This window comes from Halyomorpha halys, unplaced genomic scaffold (genome assembly GCF_000696795.3).
Source record: "Halyomorpha halys isolate HHAL.00 unplaced genomic scaffold, Hhal_1.1 Scaffold566.1, whole genome shotgun sequence".
NCBI lineage: Eukaryota > Metazoa > Arthropoda > Insecta > Hemiptera > Pentatomidae > Halyomorpha > Halyomorpha halys.
In genome coordinates this window covers 904674-913499 of record NW_027106661.1, presented here as the reverse complement: position 1 = coordinate 913499, position 8826 = coordinate 904674, and the positions used below count along the sequence as shown (strand labels likewise).

Genomic DNA, 8826 nt, shown 5'->3' with positions numbered 1-8826 from the left:
TATATATATTACCGTGAAAAAACACATACTTTCTGAGTTTAATTTTGTTAATAACTTTTTTTTTTTTTATCAAAAAATTGTCTATAACATTCCCTGGAAAATCCTGAACATTTAGCAAAACGTCCCATCAGATGAACGGAATAGCAGTCCATAAAGTACGAATAAACAAATTTTGATTTTTATATATTAGATTTTTAACACCTAATATTCTTTACATAATTTCTTTGTTAGATATTTTTCTTATTGGGGTCTCGAGATCTTGTTTACTTTTCTATTGAAATCATTTATTGTTCTAAAGGTCGATTGTCACATTGTTTAAAAAATAAAATACCTTTATCTTATCACATGCATTTCTTTATCAGCTATAACGTCAGAGATTGATTGGAGGTTGGACTTGTTTTTTTTCCTTTTGCTTGTTTAAGGTTCAGTTATTTTTGTTTTATTATTATTATTGACACTAGTGAATCCCCTTTTAATGCTCAGTATTTATAAATCCCTCTTTCTTTTTATATATAAAATTATTACATTATTTGATTACATTTTTTGATGTTTTCATAACAATCAATATCGATTAATGTAAATTAATTATCAGTTATTAATTTTTAAATATGAGAAACATCTTATACAAATCCTTTTTTAAAAATAATATATGGAGGAGTTCATTTTTCAGAGAAAAAGTGTATGAATTTTTTGATAAAAACAAATTGATATTACTATTATTTATGACAGAAAATTTTTTTCAAAATTTAATGTGAATGAAAAAAGAGTATCAATTGAATTACTGTAAAAAAAAAATCAATAATAATAAAAACGCAAATTACTCTCAGTTAATGTGTAGTAGTTAAATGTTGTCTTTTCAAGGTGAACTTTGCTGTTAAAAATCAACTTCAACTTGCAACCGGTTTCGATATTTCATCAGGATAAAAGGTTACGTGTAAAGGAAATTAATTAAACATAAATTATAATTTTAATTAATGTAACAGAATTCTCTTTATTTGTTTTTATTTTAATTTACTTACGAAATAACCAGATATGATTAACATATATGATGTATATGATGGATATACATATATCCATAATATATATGTGGAAAGTATTGTGATTTTGAAAAATTTCAAAATCAATTTTTCTACGGATAGACATTTTTAGGGCACCTGAGTCCAAACAAGCAAGAAACCACCACAGTAGTATGTATGGTGGTATCTGTGTATGCGAACAGCTTAACTCAAAAACTAAAAATTTTACGTAATTAAAATCGAGTCTTTAAAGTAAGTAAATCCCTCGGTTACTATGGGTTTTTTTTTCTTGGTAAAATAAACTTCAATTTTATTTAATCGATTTTGTAATTTAAAAAAAAAATTGAAACCAGTTCTTACGATTTTTATTATCTCGTTAAATCAACAGGCAATTATATAGTCTTTAATATTACATAGGTCTCGTCCATATTGAAATTGTCTGACTAGACTTGTCCAGTATTCAAAATGTTTCATTCTATAAAGTAATAAAAAAGTGCATAAATACATAATATGCAAGAATTTAAATAATTACTCAACGAGAAATATTTTAATAACTATTAAAATTAACTAAACAAATCTCTAGAAATAAGAGAGTTCTAATATAGATGTATGAAAGCTAAATATTTTAGAAAAATTAACAGCTAATATATGATGTCGTAGAAGGTTATAAAGAGTGACAAAAAATTTAACAATGGAATCTGAATTTATTTATATAAATATTTTCATTTTTCTACGGTTTCTTTTTTGTTTTTTTTTAGATAGATTTATTTATTGATAGATATTACAATCTGCCACACAGTTGTGGGCAATAGGTAATAGTGATCAATGATCTCATACATACTAAAATAAAAAAACTCTCTTAAAATACTCTACGGTTTTCAGACGTATAGTAAGTTTTTACTTCACTATAAATGAAAACTCTATACAACATATTTCTTCTTGAATTATTGTTGAATTAACAACCATCTTTTTTAATTTTATATTTCTTATGTACATTTAAGTTGCTACAAAAATAAAATTGTGTTCCACATTAGTTTCAGCCTGTTCGACATGTCACAATCTCACAAGAGGGGATCATAACACAAAAAAGTCCCCACCAGACTCGCCCCACTAAGATCCCCAGAGAGCTACGGTCCTATATCAGTTTTGAAATATTCGCTTAAGACGGAGACTTTAAGATAGTTAAATATTTAAAAAGCGTCAGAAATTGGAAAACGGCGTGAAGGTCTCATTTCATGATAAATATGTTTATGAATATTTTATGGCTAAAAATATTTATTTATTAATGATTTACTGTTTGATATTTGTGTGAACTGATCATGCCATAGACAATAATCAATGTCTAACTGTTATCAACATTAACATAGTAACTTAAAGTTGGTGTAGAGGAAACAAAAATACATAATTAAATGTTTCCCATTATACACAAAATCCTGTAATTTTGTTTACATTTTTACTTATTATTGTATAATACCATTGTTTTATATAATGCCCACAATTTTATTATTTTTTTTTATAACGAACATCACAGACATATATTTGATTATTATTGCCACATCCTCCTGCGCTGTGGAAAGCTAGGTCTGAAATTGAGGATGGAAAGATTTGGATATGGCCTCCTGTGCAATTTAAGCCTTAATAGGAGAAAATTGCATCAAGTGGCACAATGCAATGTAGCCGCATGGTCAGAATGGATAGAGTGGACGCGGCAACCATTCCGATGGCCTTGTCCCTTTCATAGGTATATTGTGCAACATATTCAAGTTGTAAATTGAATCATTTTTGTTTGTGATTCTTCGCTGTTGTCAGACTTCTTCAAATCACTATTTCTTTCCTTATTATGTCTGACTTACTCAATACTGTAAATAAAATCATCTAGATGAAGAGGTTTTCTAAAAGCTAAGTAGAGTAGGAAACAACTAATCAAACATAGAAAGATAAGAACATACTCTGAAGTAATAATGCAAGGGTGGTTAAATTCAGAGTTGGGTAATATTTCAAAAGACAAGATATAATACTTTTTTTTTTTTATTTCTAAGCAATAAAAACAAAAAATACACAGAAGTATTTTATATTTCGAGGTATGATATTCAAAATAGTATTATGTATTTCAAATATTTTTGATACGGCATAGTTTGTTACAAATATAATACTTAAGAGTCTTGGAGATACAGGAAGAAAAGTATTTTAAATACAAAATACATGGGAGTATTTTGTATTTAAAATTTTATTCTTGTAAAATATTGGATATTATTTTGTAACTGAATCAATTATTTAAAAAACATATTTTGAGCCAATCGTAAATTATTAAGTTGTTTAAAATTTTGTTATATTAAATAAACTACATGACGAATGTTAACTATTAAGACTAGAATATTTGAATAAATAATGATGAAATAAATTTTATTTTTATATTTTCTAATATTATACATATATTTTTTTATATTTCTTACATTTTTTTATGTTTTTATTTTATAGTTATAAATAATTTTATCTTGTAATACACATTTATTCACTCATACTGTTTCATTAGTTATTATTATTCCTGGCTATTTCTTATCCATATATTTCTTATGGATAAAAATTCTTACTATATATTCAACTATAAATCAATATTTTGTGAATTTCTTTTGCCAAATATCATGAAAACTATTAATTATACGAAGTTGCAAACTGCTTCATAGCACATTACACTAGGTTTAATTTAAGAAAGCTAAGAGAGCTAAGAAATATCTTTACGTCTGATTTCTGAGATATAGTTTCCCCAAAATAAATTCACTAGCTATTAATTTTAAGTACATTTTTTATGAAATGTTACTTTCTAAAAAAAAGTATATCTGTAGAACTATTGAGCGTAAATAGCTCTTTTAGGGCTCATATTTTAGCAAATTTACTCTGTTCTATAAAGTATTGTAGATAGTTTTCAATAAATGTAGCATGAATGAAAAATTAATTTTAAATTAACAACCACCATTTTTGCAGGGAACATGACAAACTCTCATGTCCTTATTGGCAATGCGATCAAGATTCAAAAAAGTACTATCAATGTTTTCATCAGAAATGTAGGGATATTGGATGTAATTTTGTCGTTAAAGCTTAAACGGAAAGCTTATCTCTGAATGATGTTACATGTTTGTAAAAGATGAAATGCTTTATGTCGAAGGGTCGTTTGGAATAAAGTGTTTGATTCAGCTTCAATACACTCAAGATGAATTGTATTTACGGTATCAGAATCTGGACTAAATGTTGCTCCAAGTCTTGATTAGGTCGGGGATTCTGTAAGAAGTGGATGATTACGACCCTCGTACTTCAGATTCTTTTTAGTGGTCGTCCATAATGATTTGTCTATAGTTTTAAAATGTTATCCTCTCGCCCAACAACACAACTTATTGGTAACCTATTCCGGATATATTCGCATTTATCACTTCGCAGATTTCCTGCTTCCAACACATTGTCAAATCTTTGCGTTATATACTTTAAGCGCAAGTTTCAGAAAGACGGTGATAGTTATTGGATAAGGCAGCTTTCTTTAACACAATCATCGTGTGAACTGACATATCGCGTCAGTGCTATCGACTGTAAGGATTCATCTGATAGTTGGTATACATTATTGTACAATCGTGCGTATGTTCCTCAGCTCTTTGTCGCATACTGAAAGTGAACTATCATGCCGATTTCCAATTTTAGCCACTTTTTCTTAAATGTTGCTCGATTTATCTATTCTTTCTCCAGAGACTCCTCTACTTGCCTTTAGTAAATTTTTCATTAGTAAAATAACATCTGGCCCAATTCTGGGTTTGAAGGCGTTGTTGTTCTAGGAAGGATTCTCTTTCATTTTTTTTTTTGTTTTGTATTATATATATCTTGTTGAGAGATTGTGACGTGTCATACATTAACCAATAGTCACATTAACATAAGTGAATGTTTTAAAGGTAAGGTCAGTGAGCAATGGGTAGTTTCTCTACACGCCTGTAACACTCCAATTTAACTTAGATCAGATTTACTAAATGTATTATAATGTACAGTTGTAAATAGCAATAAATAAATATTAAAAAAAAAAAGAAAAAAAAAGATCAGTAAGACTATCACCTAGGGTCACAAGGTGATTTTCACGCCAACTATGTCCACCATTATTATAAAATTTCCAATTTTAACCAATTATTGCACCTTAGATCCTTATATCACTAATCTTATAAATAATTTATGAACTTGTATGTTTCCAGTTTTTAATTTGTTCATGTTGATAGTTGTTAATAGTATTTAATTATCAGTTTTTATCATTGATTCATTCAATTCGAACTATTATTGAGTTTAGGTACTACCAACGTGTAGACAAGTACTTTCGTGCTTTCTAACAGCTGTGATATTACTTGCATGACGCCTTTATGTTTAATGAAAGTGGGTCTGTTACTACCTAAATTTTTTTGAGGAAATATATTATTCGGATTTCAGTCAAAATGACTTCCAACTGTGTGGCCCATCTTCAGGGCTGCAACGTCGATTATAAAAATCTGTATAATCTTACTTTTTTAACTATATATTTTTTTTAATGAAACTTCCTCGGTTGATTCATGGATCTGAAGCTTGTTACTTATTGTTTAATGACAATGATCAGGGTTTCTTTCGTTAGAACCTTGCGGTTTCTATTATCACCGATGCCATCATTGTAGTTTTTCCTATCTAAAAGTTGTGTTTGACACACCTTCTCATAACCCGTCAATATGGCGACGCCTGATGCAATTTTGCGTTCTTCAATGACTCATTGAAGGAGTGGGTTTACCTCCTAGTTCACATTAGGCGTTTACGGTGGTTTTGTAACGGGGCGGTGGTGGGGGTCTGACGTCACTGGGGGCTCGCCGCCACACCTCCGATGACGTAGATCATCAGACGGGACCCGTACCAACTGTAGGCAACAGGTTGTCGCATTCCTTCCCTTCACTCTGTCTTTATCAGGTATAATATCTAATATAATATGTATAATTTTAGGTTTTATCTATATATTTATTTACTATATATATATTTATTTGGTGGTATGTAATATAACACAATTTACGAGTGTAACAGATGTTTGCGACATGTGGTTATCTTGTTTGCATGTTTTTATCTTTTTAAAGTGGACAATATTCCTACCTAATGCAACCGGATTTCTATTGTATAGTGTTCGTTATTGTAGTTCATGTTCTATTGTTAGTGACTTTCTCCTTTAGTGAATACATTTACTCCTATACCAAAGTGTATTAAACTCTGACTATATGACTATAGTTATAGTAATTATACATTTTTAACTTATTTAATTTGGTCATGTTCATATTTCTTTTTGCATGAACGCTTTTTACGCATAGCAAACACAATGCCATAATGCCTGTTTAAAAAAAAAAAATGATAATAATACTTGTGACCATAATAATGATAATGAGTATATTACTTTTATTTGATCAAAATTGATAATATTTAATTTTATTATATATTCGGTATGAATGCGATCTTATACCTTGACCGTATACTCTGCAGATTAAAATTTATTTTAAAAATTTAAATTACATGTATGTTTTCATTTCTGTATGGTTTAATGGAATATTTTTAACAACTTTTATACCTGTTTCTACCCACTTTATAATGTATTTAAATTTTTGTCTAAGGTTATTTATACGCAATTGTTTTCACTCTTTTGTTTTCTCATGGATTAATTTCTTAAGATAATATTTGCTTATCAATAAATATTCATTAGTCTAGTCATATAAAAGAAAAAATGTTTGACTTTGTATTAAGTAATTTATGATTTTGCGAATTTATGTATTTATTTGTATTGAAACATTTATTATATTACTAATAGTTATTATCACTATTAGTAGAACTGTTTATTATAAGTTCGAATAAAAATATTTTGCATTAAATTAGTGTCGATACTTTGATTTTTTTTTGTTTATTGATTTAGCTTGGAATGTTTTATTATCAATATTTAACTTAATAATATTATCTTATTTAACTTAATATTATAATCAATATTTAACTTAATATCTATTATTATTTGAAATTATTAGTGTGTTATAGTTATTTATAGAGTTTCCTTATAAATATTATAAAAGCCTTTCAAAGCAGATGATAAAACCAGATCGTTTCCACAACGGCAAAGCTGATGCAACAGTTTAACCCACCAGCGTCAGGCTTCGGTAGCCATTTTATTTCTCTTGCCGTTTTAAAATCTCTGGAGCTAGGCCGTTTTTCTGAACTTTATATTTTGAAATTTTATATTTTTTTAAAAATCTAAATATTCCTTTTACTTTTCTTTTTTCGTTAGTATATTTAATATTTTTTATACTAGCTTCGCCATCGTTAAACGACTCCTTAATCGGATTTAAGAAAAAGTACCAATAAACCGTAGGGGTTTTATTTTCTTTTGATTAATTCTTTTTTTTAGAATAAAAATCAACAATGATTTTTTATTCGTTAGGAAGCCTTAATTTAGCAAAACTTTGGTTTATAATTATTAATTCATTAAAATGCTTCTCCCCACTCATTTGAGTTTTGATAGCTTAATAAAATTTCTATTACAACCTCAATATTTATGAAAATTTCATAATAACTAATTTTACTAACAAATAATAATTTGTATTTATAGTATCGTTTATAATGCGACTAAAAACTGAGGAGCTTAAAGCAATATTCCTACTTATCTTTATGAATATTTATTTGTTTTTCTTACTAAACAATTGTGTTCATTGTCTTTTGTTTACTTTTTGCAGCCATTCTTACTCTATTTTTTCTGACAACCTTTTACAAGATTCAAGGATTATGTTAAATAATTATCAGATTCATATAATTTAAAAGTTGACGTTATTTTAAAATAATTTATAATCAACTGTCAGGATAATTCCTATATTTTTCAAGAATATGTTTGCCTTTTACCTCAACATTAACGCATTCCAGTTCAATTGCTTCAACTATCCTATGGTTCAATTAGTAAAAACCCAAAAGCTCATTAAAAAAAAAAAAAATCAAACATCATATAAGGCAGTAAAAATTAAATAAAAAATAATAGTATAAATAGTAGAAAATATATAAATTAAAAATAAATTAAAATTTATTGATTTGTAATATTTCAAATACAATATCATAATTTTAAATATATTATTATATCAGGTTTATATTATTGAAAATGGTTGCATCATTTTAAAATATTTTATCAACGATTGTTAGGACATTTTCCATGTTTATCTATATTTCTTTTTCTTTTCCGTCTCTACTTTAACTCATTCCATTTCCGTTGCTACAAATATCAACTTGGTCGGGATGGTGAAAACTCATCATTTAAAGAAAAAAATCATACCATAGGTTTGATTTAATCCAACTTGAATTATACAAAATTAATTCAAATATAATTTAAAAATTTTATATGATTATTAATAATATTATTTTATAATTTAATCATTTTTAATTTTTGAACTTTAATGAAATTTAACATTTAATTTAAATCTAAATCCTATTACAAGTTCCAATTTTTTATAAAAACGCAGTTAGTTTATTATTAATATAAATGTTTAAACGAATTAAATAAAAATAATTATTATATAGGAAGATGGTCAGGGTTGCGGTCACAAGTGAAACGAAAATATTTTACAACTATTTTATTTTCCAACGTTTCGCCCCACTTTGCAGGGCTTCATCAGTGCTAAAGAGATACAAGATGAAACTATGTTAAGATAAAATGATAGAAATAAAAATAAAAAGATACAATGAAAAGAATAAAAAAAAAAAAAAAAACAAGTAACAAAGGCAAGAGTAAAAGTTTCATTTAAAAATACGTAAAATA

General features: G+C 27.2%; 1 protein-coding gene across 3 annotated transcripts in view; it reads left to right on the top strand.

Annotated features, from left to right (window-relative positions):
• Positions 1 to 8826, top strand: part of Treh (Trehalase) — a 143095-nt gene that overhangs the window by 101077 nt on the left and 33192 nt on the right. The window contains exon 1 of one of the 3 annotated variants that reach the window (XM_014426265.3): positions 5893 to 5969. The exons of the other annotated variants lie outside the window; for them this stretch is intronic. The gene's annotated coding sequence lies outside the window, so the exon portion shown is untranslated. Of the gene's footprint in view, positions 1 to 5892; positions 5970 to 8826 lie in introns of those variants that run through there. 3 annotated transcript variants of the gene reach the window in all.